This window comes from Diabrotica virgifera, chromosome 2 (assembly GCF_917563875.1).
Source record: "Diabrotica virgifera virgifera chromosome 2, PGI_DIABVI_V3a".
NCBI lineage: Eukaryota > Metazoa > Arthropoda > Insecta > Coleoptera > Chrysomelidae > Diabrotica > Diabrotica virgifera.
In genome coordinates, this window is record NC_065444.1 from 94593027 (window position 1) to 94607832 (window position 14806).

Genomic DNA, 14806 nt, shown 5'->3' on the forward strand with positions numbered 1-14806 from the left:
TATAAATAATAAATATAAATATAAATATAAATATAAATATAAATATAAATATAAATATAAATATAAATATAAATATAAATATAAATATAAATATAAATATAAATATAAATATAAATATAAATATAAATATAAATATAAATATAAATATAAATATAAATATAAATATAAATATAAAAATAAATATAAATATAAATATAAATATAAATATAAATATAAATATAAATATAAATATAAATATAAATATAAATATAAATATAAATATAAATATAAATATAAATATAAATATAAATATAAATATAAATATAAATATAAATATAAATATAAATAAAATATAAACAAATAAATGGGGTAAAATAGAAATTACTAATAGAACTTCTACTTCTACATTTCTCTACTTCTACTTTAACTGCATTTACAAGATAAGATTATTTTTAGAAAAAAAATATGTTGAAGAGTCATAGTCATATAATAGAGGTTTCAAATATAAAGACAAAAGGTAGCAAATGTTGTAGGGTGAAATGATTTTATTATTGAATAATTTTTTATTAATTCGTCTGTTTGTTGAATATATTTTGTACATTCAAAGAAAATGTGATTTAAATCTGCTTCTTTTTGACAATCTTGACATAAATTGGAATTTAAAATCCCAAGTTTACCAGATGGGCCGGATAGCAAGCGTATCTACATTTCATTCTGATAATAAATGTAAATTTTCTACCAAAATTCACTCGGGATTGAGGTTTGTATGATTGAATATTGTGAGTAGTAATAAAACCTTAATAGAAGAAGGAATATGGGGAAGGATTATGGCAGGCAATCGAGATGTAAATGCTCTGAAACGGTTACTAAAAAAGTATTCAGAGGGTTGAAACGAAGAACCTACAAGACCTTAATAAAACCGATCGTGACATATGCGTACGAGATGGACCATAACAAAAAAACAACACAAGATGCTATGGCTTTCTATGGGCTTTGAAAAGAAAATTACTGAGCAAAATATTTGGTGAAAAGAATATAAAAGCGCCGCGGATAAGAAGAAAAAATTAACAACTGGTTACACTCTATCAAGAATATTTTATGTGAAAATATTGTAACAATGATGGGAATACCTATGTACCGGGTGTCACAATAAGAATGGCTCTCGGCCATATCTCAGGAACCGTTTATAGTACAGCTTTGGGAAAAAAAATTTTATAACAAAAGTTACCTCGAGAAAAGCCTGGAAATTATTTTCATATTTGTAAGTCCACCGCTAGAGGGCGTAATTGTGTGTCAAAAATTTAAAAATCAAAATTTTACAAAATTTACATAATGAAAGGGCACTGAAAATCCAATCATCATATTCTTCGCAAAATTCTGCGAATATTTGATTTCACAAGTGTAACTCTACCTTTGCAAATAAGAGGTAGGTGTGAGTGGGAACCTTGTTATGAAAAATGGCTGTAAGTCCGGTTCTGCTTAATCGATTTTTGCAAACTTGGTCTCGTTGAAAACAGATCTTTTTCGTTAATATAAGAGTTATAATTACGAAACAGCCTAATAAGTAATATGCCAGCTAGGGGGCGCTATTTTATGTTTTTCAGAAATCTAGTTTTCTTTGGAAAATATTAAATACAAGTATGCACTTTTAACCCTGTATTACAAAATTAGATCAAATTATCAACAGAATATCGAAAACCGCATGTCGATACCCTTTTTCTATCTCGAGATATCTTAAGAAACGTGTTAAGTTTTAAACATAACTGATGATGTCTCCTGTAAACGAAGTTATGGAAATCAAAGTGGAAACAAGTAGTGTGCTGTGGAAAAAAAATTAAAGCGTGACACTTGCGGAATGCCGATAGAAGTGAATACTTATTATAGATTCGATTATATTCGTTTGATTCAATTATATTCCATTCGATTAGATTTAATTTTATTTAATATATATTATATCTATAATTTAATATAAATATATAATATATACCTAATTTAATACATAATATTATACAGAGAGAGTCTGTAAAGTGGAATAAATTCAATATCTCAAATACTAATTGTTTTTTTGGAAAATGCTCAGACCCGTCGATTAGTATTTCAAATTGTCCTTTTTGACATTCAATAAAAATGTATACAGGGTGTCCCAATTTAGAGATATGACGTCATCGTCGATTTTCTTAAATGGCAACACTGTCATTTTGATAGCTAATTTGATAGGGTTTGTAAAGTTATACATAACTGCAAAATATCAAATTTTTATTCTCTACCATTTACAAGATAATAGAAAATAACAAAGTTATATCTGTAATTTGGAATATATTCAATAATTAAAATACTAACTGTTTTTTTGAAAAATGCTCAGACCCGTCGATTAGTATATCAAATTGTCCTTTTTGACATATAATAATAATGTATACAGGGTGTCCCAATTTAGAGATATGACGTCATCGTTGATTTTCTTAAATGGCAACACTGTCATTTTGATAGCTATTTTGATAGGGTGTGTAAAGTTATACACAACTGCAAAATTTCAAATTTGTATTCTCTACCATTTAGATGATAATAAAAAATAACAAAGTTATGAAGAACAAGAAGTAATCAAATAATAATTGAATTTATTTCTTTCAATTAAGCAAATGCTCATAACGTTGCCCATTGACAATTTGACAATAATTGAGGGAACATTATGAGTTTTTGCTTAATTTATTGAAATAATTAAATTCAATTATTAGTTGATTACTTCTTTTTCATAACTTTGTTATTTTTTATTATCATCTAAATGGTAGAGAATACAAATTTGAAATTTTGCAGTTGTGTATAACTTTACACATCCTATCAAAATAGCTATCAAAATGACAGTGTTGCCATTTAAGAAAATCAACGATGACGTCATATCTCTAAATTGGGACACCCTGTATACATTATTATTATATGTCAAAAAGGACAATTTGATATACTAATCGACGGGTCTGAGCATTTTTCAAAAAAACAGTTAGTATTTTAATTATTGAATATATTCCAAATTACAGATATAACTTTGTTATTTTCTATTGTCTTGTAAATGGTAGAGAATAAAAATTTGATATTTTGCAGTTATGTATAACTTTACAAACCCTATCAAATTAGCTATCAAAATGACAGTGTTGCCATTTAAGAAAATCGACGACGACGTCATATCTCTAAATTGGGACACCCTGTATACATTATTATTGAATGTCAAAAAGGACAATTTGAAATACTAATCGACGGGTCTGAGCATTTTCCAAAAAAACAATTAGTATTTGAGATATTGAATTTATTCCACTTTACAGACTCTCTCTGTATACTGGTGATTTTACCCGTTAAAATTAGGATTAATAAGATATAAAGATACATAAAGCTTTAAATTATTATTTTTCTTAATAATGTAACTGATATTTTTTAATTTAAAAATTTAATTACTGATGAAGTATAGTAAATACTTCGTGTAAATTTTAATCGTAAATAATGCATTTATTTTTATATACTCTCATTAAAGGGGAGGCCGTTATACAAAAGTGACTTTTTTAAATTTGTTGATTACATTATTCCTTTCAACCTACTTATCCTCAAATTGTATTTTTAAACAATTAAATAATAATAATTAAATTCACTATCAAATTTGAAGTAAAACTTCTTTTGAAAGTTTGTTAATTCTAAAATTAATGGGTAAAATCACTAGTACAGTTTGTCAAACGTAGCAAAAGGTTTAAAAATTTCGGCGATTGTAAGATTTTTCAAACTCTTTCCTACGTTTGACAAACCATATATATTATGTATTAAATTGGGTATATTTTAAATATATTAAATTATAAGCATAATTATAATAAATAAAATTAAATCCAATTAAATGGAATCTAATTGAATCGAACCGAATATAATTGAATCTATGAGAAATATTCACTTCTGTCGGCACTCCGCAAGTGTCCCGCTCTAATTTGTTTTCATAGCACACTACCTATTTTCACTTTGATTTCCTTAACTTCCTTTACCGGTGACATTATCAGTTTGTTTACAATTTATACGTTTCTTAAGATATCTCGATATAGAAAAAAGGTATCGACATGCGGTTTTCGATTTTCTGTTGATAATTTGGTCTTATTTTGTAATAAAGGGTTAAAAGTGCATACTTGTATTTTAATATTTTCCAAAGAAAACTAGATTTCTGAAAAACATAAAATAGCGCCCCCTAGCTGGAATATTACTTTAGGCTGTTTCGTAATTATAACTCTTACATTAACGAAAAAGATTTGTTTTCAACGAGACCAAGTTTGCAAAAATCGATTAAGCAGAACCGGACTTACAGCCATTTTTCATAACAAGGTTCCCACTCACCCCCACCTCTTATTTGCAAAGGTAGAGTTACACTTGTAAAATCAAATATTCGCAGAATATTGCGAAGAATACGATGATCGGATTTTTAGTGCCCTTTCATTATGTAAATTTTGTAAAATTTTGATTTTTAAATTTTTGATATTCAATTACGCCCTCTAGCAGTGGACTTACAAATATGAAAATAATTTCCAGGCTTTTCTCGAGGTAACTTTTGTATAAATTTTTTTTTCCCAAAGCTGTACTATAAACGGTTCCTGAGGTATGGCCGAGAGCCATTCTAATTGGGACACCCGGTACATTCAGAAGTCTAATCATGATACTCGTCGATAGGCAAAAGTGCAGAAAGATATCAAAGTTAAGAAGGAACAAAGAAGTTATGAAAAACATGCGAAAATTCAACATAATAAATTAAAAAACAAAGCAAATAGTAAGATAGACTAGAGAAGAATTGTAGCTTACAGAGTATTAAAATAATACTCTGGGCTAATTAGCAAAATTCATGGAAAACTTATTTACCAGCAATTTTATTGCTGAAATCCAATTATAAGATCCTATATATTAATAATATAGGTATGCAAAACTCGCATATAGTGTGCTACTTTTTTTATAAACAAAATGGCGCCGACAAATCGTATTTTTCTCAAATATTGCTCTATAACTCCGAAGATTTTAACTTTACAACAAAAATACTCAAATAAAAATTCACCGCAATTAAATTCTGCATAGAGATATGTTTTTCCCGATTTGCTCCGACCAAATTTTTCTCGGAAAATGCGGGTTTTCCCAACAAAATCTTCAATTTTCAAATAAAGTTTTAGTTTTAGGTAAGTGATTATTAATCAATAATTAAATAACTTAGTGACATCAAAGATTTCTTGGTATATATTGTAATTCCAGAAGCCGGTGAAAATTAAACGAATATTTTAGCAACAATTCAATTGTTAATTAACAATTTACGATCTCAATAATAACCAAAATAATCATGATACATTAGTCGAACTTATAAAGCTGAGATGCTTATTTAATATTTTATCGACAAAATATAATTTTTTTGTTTTCTTGCATAATCTTTAAATTTTGAAATAAAAATAGTTATAATACGCTGGTCTAATTAGTAAAGTACAAAGAAAGATTATTTACAGCAATTTTATTGCTGGAATCGAATATTATGATCCTATATAATAATAATTTAGGTATGCAAAGTCCGCAGATAGTGTGCTACTTTTTTTATTAACTAAATGGCGCCCCCAAATCGTGTTTTTTTAATTATTGTTCTATAATTCCGAAGATTTTAACATTGCACCAAAAACACTCAAATAAAAATTCACCCCAATTTAATTCTACATACAGGCATGTTTTCCCGATTTGTTCCGACGAAAATTTTCCTCGGCAATGAGGATTTTCCCAACAAAATCTCGAATTTTCAAATAAATTTTTTGAACAAGTAATTATTTATCAATAATTAAATAACTTGGTGAAATAAAAGGTTTCTTGCTATAGATTATCACTGCCGAAGCCGGTGAAAATTAAACGAATGTTTTAGCAACAATTCAATTGTTAATTAACAATTTACAGTCGCAATAACAACCAAAATAATCATGAGACTTTGATCAAACTTACAAAAAATATAAAGATATGACGCCTATTTAATATTTTGTCGACAAAATATAAATTTTTCATTTTTTTGCAGAATCTTTAAATGTTAAAAAAATAGTGATAAACAAATTAACATTTCTCAGAAATTGTTTATTATATTATAATTTTAAAATAATACTTAAAATGCGTATTTCAAAGGTCTTTAAAATAAATGCTTTAAAAAATTTTTCCAACCATTTTCAAAAAAGTTATGAAACAGCAAACTAAATATACGATTACTCCGTTGTTTATAATTTGTTTTAATTGTTTCAAAGATTAAAAGTGAGGTTATGGTACAAACTAATTACTCTCAAAAAATATTAAACATTAGTTCAATGGTTACATTTTAATCAAAGATTAAAAATGTTTTTTTTTTGTAATTTTTAGTGTGAAAGTAGGCTTGATTTAGAGCCGGAGCTAAAATGTTCACTCGAAGCGACTGACACGCTTTAAACTCGCGCGAGTTGCGTATGTGGACGGATACATAATTTTATTTATTAACTACTGTACGTCGCGCGGCGGTCGTCGCTTCGAGTGAAAATTTTAGCTACGGTACTGTATTAGTCTACTTTCGAGCGAGTAAATTACAAAAAAGAAATATTTATAATCTTTAAATAAAATATAACCATTAAACTGATAATCGATATTTTTTGTAAATAATTAGCTTGTACTTTAAACTCCCTTTTAGGCTTTGCAAAAATTTAAAAAAGTTATAAACAACGTAGTAATCGTATGTTTACTTTGTGTTTCATAACTTTTTTGCAAATGGTTGCAAAAAGTTTTAAAATTCCTTTTTAAGATCTTTGAAATACGCATTTTACCTATTTTTTCAAATTAGAATATAATAGAAACTTTCTGAGAAACGTTAATTTGTTTATAATTTTTTTTAAAACATTTAAGGATTATTCAAAAAAATTAAAAATTTATATTTTGTCGACAAAATATTAAATAGGCATCTCATCTTTATAAGATTTTAAAGTTTAATCAGTGTATCATAATTATTTTGGTTATTATTGCGACCGTAAATTATTAATTGACAATTGAATTGTTACTAAAATAATTGTTTAATTTTCACAGGCTTCTGGAACTATAATCTAAACCAAGAAAGCGTTTATGTCACCGAGTTACTTAATTATTGGTAGATAATTACTTATCTAATACTTTATTTGAAATTTAAAGATTTTGTTGGGAAAACCCTCATTTTACGAGGAAAATTTTCGTCAAATCAGATCAGGAAAAACATGTTTTTATGCAGAATTTAATTTCGGTGAATTTTTGTAAGGGTGATTTTGGTGTAAAATTAAAATGTTCGGAGTTTTGGAGCAAAAATTGAAAAAAACACGTTTTTGGGGCGCCATTTTGTTAATAAAAAAATAGCACACTATCTGCGGACTTTGCCTACCTATATTATTATATATATCGGGTGTTCTACAGCATTCGCCGTTTCCCGCATCCTATTCGCCATGCTTTTCGGCCACGAATATCTTCCTCGTTGAGTTGTCTACTGTTCATTACTTTCTCTACATCTTGAATCCATGTTCTCTTCGGTCTGCCTCTTTTTCTTCTCTCGCGTGGTACATACTGGATCATTTTCTTGGGCCATCTTGTTGGTCCCATTCTCTGGACATGCCCGTACCATATTAATCTTTTTTGTTCTATTCTGTCTATAATATCCTTTTCTACTTCCATTCTTTCTTTTATTTCTTCGTTTGGGATATGCTGCAGTTTAGATATTCTGCAACTTCTTCTAAGCGCGTCCATTTCTAAAGCTTGAAGTCTTTTATTTTGTCGGTCTTTTACTTCCCATACTTCCGAGTTGTACAGGACAATTCCTTCCACGATAGTTTGGTAGATTTTTTTCTTTGTCTGATTTTGCAGTCCTGTACTCCACCAAATGCCATTTAGCTGTTTTATAGCTTTTCTTCCTTAACTTATTCGATATTCTATATCTTGATCGCATGTGGAGTTTTTGTCAAAAATTGAACCTAGATATTTAAATTCATCACATCCTTTTATGTATTCCCCTTCTAATTCTAAGTCTTCAGTATCACCTCCGACTACAAGGTATTCAGTTTTCTCCATGCTCATTTCCAAACCCCATTTTTGGTACTCCTCTTTCAATTTTCTAATCATGTAACTGGCGTCATCTTTATTAGCAGCAATCACAACTTGGTCGTCAGCAAATAGCAACGTATACAAATAAGAATTTCCTACTGGTATCCCCATTGTTTGGCATTTCCTAGTCCAATATTTTAACACATGTGTAAGGTAAATTTTAAATAAAGTGGGCGACAGACAGCATCCCTGCAAAAGGCCTTTCGAAGTTTCAAAGGTATTTGAACGTTTCGTTCCAATTTTAATTGCTGTTGTTGCATTAGCATAGAGATCTTTTATTGTTTGGATGTATTTTCTATTTAAAGTGGTTTGTTGTAATACCTCAAACATTTTTTCTCTGGGAACGGTATCGTATGCTTTTTTTAAGTCTACAAATACCATGTGAGTTTCTAGATTTCTAGCAGAACGTTTTTCTAGTAATTGCCTTATGCAGAAAATGTTATCTGTGCATGATCTACCTGCCCTAAATCCACTTTGTTCTTCGGAATCTTGCCACTCCTTTTCTATCCGTTTCTTTATTATTCGTCCGTACAGTCTTCCAACTGAGCTGGTCACACTAATGCCTCTGTAATTATTACAATTTTTTCTACCACCCTTTTTGTATATAGGGGTAGTTATGGAGTTTTTCCACTCAGAGGGCACGCCACTATTGCCTGAAAGGCATCCGTTGAATATTTCAACTAAAATTTCTTTTGCCTGTGTCGTGCTGTGCTTAATGAGTTCAATTGGAATACCTCCGGGACCAGGAGCTTTATTGTTTTTCATTTGTCTTAACGTTAGTTCTAGTTCTTGAATAGTTATATCTTCTAGTTGTTCCAGGTTGTTTGGGGCGATGATGGTTTGCCTTACATATTCCTGTCTATTCTCTTGCAATAGGTTTCTAAAGTATGTTTCCCACTCGTTTATACTTATAAGGGATATCTGGCAACTTTCTTGTACGTTTTGTCTTGTATTTGATATTGTTCTCCAAGCTTCTCTGCTTTTTGTTCCTCCCATAAGAGTGTCTATTTCTTCACATTTCTTCAGCCACATATTTTCTTTGGTTTTAATCACTTCTTTTTTGTTTCCATTCTTATTCTTGCGTAGGTTTTTCGGTCTTCTGAGCAATTGGTACTGAGCCATTTTTGATATGCTTCTTTTTTTTCCCTCGTCTTTTCTTTTAAAGAATCTGTAAACCAAGGGTGATTAGTGTTATTTTAGGATTTTTCCCCTAACGCTTCGAATGCAGCTTCATGTAAGCACTTTTTTAGCCGATCATATTTTTCATCTGCTGTTCTTGTATTAAACTGTGTATTGGTTATCTTTTGGCTCAGCCTTAAGTTAAAAAGAAAGGAGATTGAATTATCTTTCAGTGCGTCGATGTTGTAGTTGTACTGAGGCGGGCGTTCTTCTGTAATCTCTTCCTGGGTTTCTTCAATTTTGTTGTTCAAGATATATGGAAAGTATAGATCTGCTCTGAGTAAAAAGTGGTCAGTTCCACATTCTGCACCTCTATAGACTCGTACATCTTTCGTCACAATTGATGATTTCTGCTTCATGATGACGTAATCTATAATCGATTTCAATTGTCGGGTTGGCTGCGTCCATGTGTATTTATGGATGGATCTGTGTTGAAAAAATCCATTCGTTATCCGTAAGGAATACGCTTCACATAGTCCCACAAGTCTTGTTCCATTGTTGTTAACAGTTTCTTCGCCAAATCTTCCCACAATGTCGTCATTGATCTTTGACCCAGTTCTGGCATTGAAGTCGCCCATCATGATAATCTCTTTTCGGTTGCTGATTTTTGAGATGGTCTCCGCTAGGCTTTCCTCAAATTTATCTTTTACATCCTGGTTTGAATCATCGGTAGGAGCATATACAACAAATATTTCTAATTCTCTGTTATAGAGTAATAATAATAATATCGTATGGCATTTTTGCCGGGGAGATCCTTTCGGATAGTTCCAGCGCCAATTACATCTTTAACCCTGTTTCAAGTAACTAGTGTCGATGTACACTAGCCCAGTGTACACTGTTATAGAGTTTTAGACCTACTCTTAAAATTCGTTCATTTACGTATTCCCAATCTTTTATACTTTTCTTATATTTCTTGCGTATTGCAAATGATACTCCTGACTTTGCTCTGTTCTCCTTCTTCACTCCGCTGTAGATATGAATGTAGTTTTCTTTTGTTCCATTCCAGTTCCTTTATTTTTTGTTTCTGTTAGAGCGCAGACATCTATGCGATTCATTTTTAGTTCTTCAAAAATATTATGTTTTGTAGAGATTCCTTGAATATTCCATGTTCCGAAAATCATCGTCCGTTTCCGTAGCCTGTTTCGTTTTCCGTAAGTTCCATCCTGGATCCGAGGCATAGCGCGTGGATTTGTAACAACTTTAGTATTTTACGGGAATGAGTTGTTAGCCCATCGCCCAACCCCCAACCTGGAGGGCTAGAATTTTCTGTTAGGGTTTTTCCCCTTAGCCGAGATATTCCATTTTTTCAGGCGCTGGAAATTCGCCTTTCACCCTCTTCCGTCTGCTACATAACGCACACCCATTGTACGCTATGCATTGCCCAGCAATCACGACAAGGACGTGGAAGTAGGATTTGTTGATTTTTCTCCTGATACTGTGAGCATCTCCTAAGGCTTTTTGTGTGGCCAAGGCTTCGGCAACCTTAACCACCCCCTAGGACTCCTTATCAACCCTTTGATCGCCTATATTATTAATACCCATATTATTAATATACAGTGAGCACGTAAAGGTTGGAATAAATTCATTTTCTCAAGAACGGACGATTTTGGAAAAAAATCTCGAAACAGGTCAATTTTTATTTTTATATTACGACTTTTTAGCATATATATCATACTAGTGACGTCACCCGTCTGGGCGTGATGACGTCATCGATGATTTTTTTAAATGAGAATAGGGGTGGTATGATAGCTCATTTGAAAGGTAATTCAATTCTTTATTCAGTAATATAAACATTAACATAATTATTTATACAGGGTGACAAAAAAAATTTTTTTTAATTAAATTTATTGACATAAAAAGAAGAATGTGTTGAATTTATTTAATTCAAAATACATTTGACTGCTATCAGAAAACAGAAAAAAATGTTTTTTGACAAATAAATGCTGTTTTTTGCTTAAATTCAATATTAAAGCAGCCACCCACCAGCCTCGTGACAATTTGAACATTTAATTTAAGCCAATATCAATGATTATTTTTCAAATATTCATTTTTTTCTGTTTTCTGAGAGCAGTAAAATGTATTTTGAATTAAATAAATTACATATATTCTTCTTTTTATGTCAATAAATTTAATCCAAAAAAATTTTTTTTGGACACCCTGTATAAATAATTATGTTAATGTTTATATTACTGAATAGAGAATTGAATTACCTTTCAAATGAGCTATCACACGACTACTATTCTCATTTAAAAAAATCATCGATGACGTCATCACGCCCAGATGGGTGACGTCACTAGTATGATATATATGCCAAAAAGTCGTAATTTAAAAATAAAAATTGACTTGTTTCGGGATTTTTTTCCAAAATCGTCCATTCTCGAGAAAATGAATTTATTCCAACCTTTACGTGCTCACTGTATATAATCACAAGCTTCGATTCCAGCAATAAAATTACTGGTAAATAACTTTTCCCAAAAATGGCCTATTCTCCGATAATCAGCCCAGACTATAATGTATTAATATAAAAAATTTACCTCCTTTCATATAAATCCAAAAAAATATCCAAAGCGAACAAAAATTATTCACTTTTACACTAATACTTTTGTCCTAACAACACATTAAATAATTTAAGGAACAAATTATTTTTGAAATACAAGAAATGATTACAGAGACAAATTACCGATTACTAAAGCTTGATGTGAGACACGCGCCTTACGCTATAAAACTTACCAAGTTTGTTCAAGGTAAGGGCTTCGGAGTTTGCACAACTCCGTATGTGATGCATGCAAATGAATTTTGATATACGTTCTTTTAATGTGCACAATATACCATCTACTTGCTGAATACTAAGCGTAATTAAAGTGGGACAATCCGAGGAAAGGTGTGCAATTGCTTAAACATTAAATAATTATTCCAAGAAATTCTGGTAAAATTATGTTGGACGCGCAACATTGGCGTACCGGGAATGATTAATGCTTTGATGATATGTCTTAGTCCAGAGAAATAAGGTTTTTGTCGGGACACTTGACCAGCCAGGTTGCAAATGGATTTTTTGGGTACTTTATACCTCATACAGTATAAATACAAAAATGCCCGTCACAGTTCGGATGAGAAACTTAGTTATTAACAAATAAGGGTCAACAATGGCAGTTTTTTCATTTAAATCGATACAAGTAAAAATAGGGTAATTATATATATTATTTAGAGTATTCGCATTTTAGCAGATCAGCCAAGGTTTAAAATGGCACTTTTTGAATTTTGGTTCGATCATTTTTTGCTTCGGAAATTACAATATAAAACTAAAATTTCAAAAATAAAAAAGGTGCTATAACTTTTGCGAAAATGGCTCTAAGACTTTCGTATTGCACGAAAAGTTGAGTCAAACATTCCGTATAATGCACAAAAAATTTTAAGATGATTCGTCAATTAGTTTAAACTTTATTCAATTTGTTAATCGCAAAGAGCTTTTTTTTCGCAATGGTATTGTTCAGAAATTAATAATGATATAGCAATTCTGTGGAAACCACATGCAAGAAGAATAGTTACATTTTCAAAGTGTTGAAAAAATCATAAAACATCCTTTTTATCTCTCCGAAAAACGTTTAGTAAAATAGAGTAATTTTTGGCTTATAAACAATTTGAATAGCTTTGTTAATATTGACTATAGAGTAAATCTACTTTAGGATTTCAAAAGCTGGAATTTATACACGAATTTTTAGAAAAAAACTTTTTGCCTAGGTTAATTAGGCTTAAACTTAGCCACTTTTATTATTTAATTCGGAGTTACTTCTATACACCAATTCTGCAGTAACAGTGTTAGTTACCATACTACTCCGAAACGGCTTGGTAGATTTTTATGAAATTTTATACGTATATCCTATAGGACGGAGAAGAGGTTTTAATTTATTTTATATACCCATAACTTATAAGGGGGGCTGCCCCCCTGACATTATTTTTTATTTTTTTGGACAAAATTATCTACCTTAATTTTATATGATGTAGAATTAAAAAATACACACAACCCTTAATTTTCACTCTTTTATCATCAACCCCTATTTGTTAATAGCCATCTATACATTTACATCTATAAAATTCGCCTGTCACAGTGTTAGTTTCCATACTCCTCCGAGACCACTTGACCGATTTTTTTGAAATTATATATGTATATTCGGTAGGTCCTAGAATCGGTCGTGATCTATTTTTCATATCCCTGAGTGATAAGGGGAGTTTCCCTAACATTTTGTAATGTTAGGTGGGGATGTGTGTACATAACGTACTCTATGAGACTACGAGTACATAAAAATTAAAAAAATTATGATCAAAATCCATCAACAAGCTCCGGCGATATTAATCGCAGCATATGTTTGCAGAATCAGTTTCATTTTTTGAGTGCACGGATTTTATGAATTTCCCTCCACCGGTCACGAATTAATTCCGTTCGGACGCCATTTTTAAAACTTTATGAACCACTCTGTTGAGGTTCAAAGTTCACTCAAACTCTTATACATAAGCTATATATCTTCAACTTCAAAATAGCTCAAGTTAGATTGCTTAATTGTTATAAACAAAGTAGCCGTCAATTAAAAAAAATGGCTAACTTTGACCGTAATTAATCTAGGCGAAAAGTTTTTCTTTGAAAATTTGTATAAAAATACCAGTTTTTCAAATCCCGTTGTAGTTTTAGCCTACAGTAAATATTAACAAAGTTATTCAAATTTCAAAAATGACAATATTTTAGTAAAATATTTTCTGATTGATAAAAATGACTTTTTAATGATTTTTTTAAATGCTTTGAAAATATGACTATTCTTCTTTCATATTGTTTTCACAGAATTTCTATATCATTATTATTTTCTGAACAATAACATTGCGAAAAAAAAGCTCTTTGCGATAAACAAATTGAATAAAATTTAAACTAATTGGCGAATCGTCTTAAAAAATTTTGTGCGCTGTGTGGACTGTTTGACTCAACTTTTCATGCAATATGAAAGTCTTAAATTCATTTTCGCAAAAGGTATAGCAAATTTTTTATTTTCGAAATTTTAGTTTTATTTTGCAATATCCGAAGCAACAAATGATCGGACCAAAATTCAAAAAGCGCTATTTTAAACCTTGGCTCATCTACTGAAAGAAAAATATTATAAATAAGATATTTAATTACCTTATTTTTACCTGTAGCGATTTAAACGAAAAAACTCCCATTTTTGACTCTTATTTGTTAATAACTAAATTTCTCGTCCAAACTGTGACGGGCATTTTTGTATTTATAATGTTTTAGGTATATAGTACCCAAAAACCCGTTTGCAACCGGGCTGCTGAAGTGTCCCGAACATGGTATATTTTTGCCTTATTTCCCTGGTGTATCTGTGCGATGCAGAGAAAACAGGTACCCCCAAAAAATGGGTCATTTTTGATGTCGCGTATCTCCTAAACCTATTGTCCGATTTAAGTAATTTCTTTAATATGGTATAGTATTTTTCTTTAGCAATATCGCTGTAATAACATTACGCTGCAATAAATCGGACAACAGGTTTAGAAGATACGA

At 30.4% G+C, this 14806-nt stretch overlaps 2 protein-coding genes across 5 annotated transcripts in view; both read right to left on the reverse strand.

Moving 5' to 3' along the window:
• Positions 1 to 12083, reverse strand: part of LOC114330391 (ABC transporter G family member 23) — a 436441-nt gene extending 424358 nt beyond the window's left edge. Inside the window, exon 1 of the mRNA XM_050643873.1 lies at positions 11992 to 12083. The gene's annotated coding sequence lies outside the window, so the exon portion shown is untranslated. The remainder of the gene's footprint in view (positions 1 to 11991) is intronic.
• The window catches only part of LOC126880132 (ABC transporter G family member 23-like), a 384411-nt gene that overhangs the window by 216849 nt on the left and 152756 nt on the right, over positions 1 to 14806 (reverse strand). The window lies entirely within an intron of this gene.